Source organism: Cervus canadensis, chromosome X (genome assembly GCF_019320065.1).
Source record: "Cervus canadensis isolate Bull #8, Minnesota chromosome X, ASM1932006v1, whole genome shotgun sequence".
Classification (NCBI taxonomy): Eukaryota; Metazoa; Chordata; class Mammalia; order Artiodactyla; family Cervidae; genus Cervus; species Cervus canadensis.
Genome location: NC_057419.1, coordinates 16,636,421 through 16,637,204, shown reverse-complemented (window position 1 = coordinate 16,637,204; position 784 = coordinate 16,636,421).

The following is a 784-nucleotide window of genomic DNA, read 5'->3' as shown; positions in this document are numbered from 1 at the left end:
TTAGTGTATCGAAATGCAAAGGATTTATGTGTATTAATTTTATATCCTGCAACTTTTCTGTATTCATTGATTAGCTCTAGTCATTTTCTGGTGGTGTCTTTAGGGCTTTCTGTGTAGAGGATCATGTTATCTGCGAACAGTGAGAGTTTTATTTCTTCTTTTCCAATCTGGATACCCTTTAATTTTTTTCTTCTCTCATTGCTATGGCTAAAGCTTCCAGAACTATGTTGAATAGTAGTGGTGAGAGTGGGCAATCTTGTCTTGTTCCTGACTTTAGGGGAAATGCTTTCAATTTTTCACCTTTGAGGCTAAAGTTTGCTATGATTTTATCATATATGACTTTAATTATGTTGATTCGTGTTCTTTCTGTGCCTACTTTCTGGAGTGTTTCTGTCAAAAATGCATGAATTTTGTCAGAGGCTTTCTCTACATCTATGGAGATAACCATATGATTTTTATCTTTCAGTTTGTTAATGCAATTTATCACATTGATTGATTTGCAAATATTGAAGAATCCTTGCATCCCTGGAATAAACCCACTTGGTCATGATGTCTGACCTTTTGGATATGTTGTTGGATTCTGTTTGCTAGAATTTGTTGAAGATTTTTCCTGTATGTTCATCAGTGATATTGGCCTGTAGTTTTCTTTTTTTGTGGCATCTTTGTCTGGTTTTGGGATTAGGGTGATGGGGGCCTCATGAAATGAGTTTGGGGGTTTACCTTGTGCAATAATTTGGAAGAGTTTGAGTAGGATAGGTGTTAGCTCTTTAATTGTTTGGAGGAA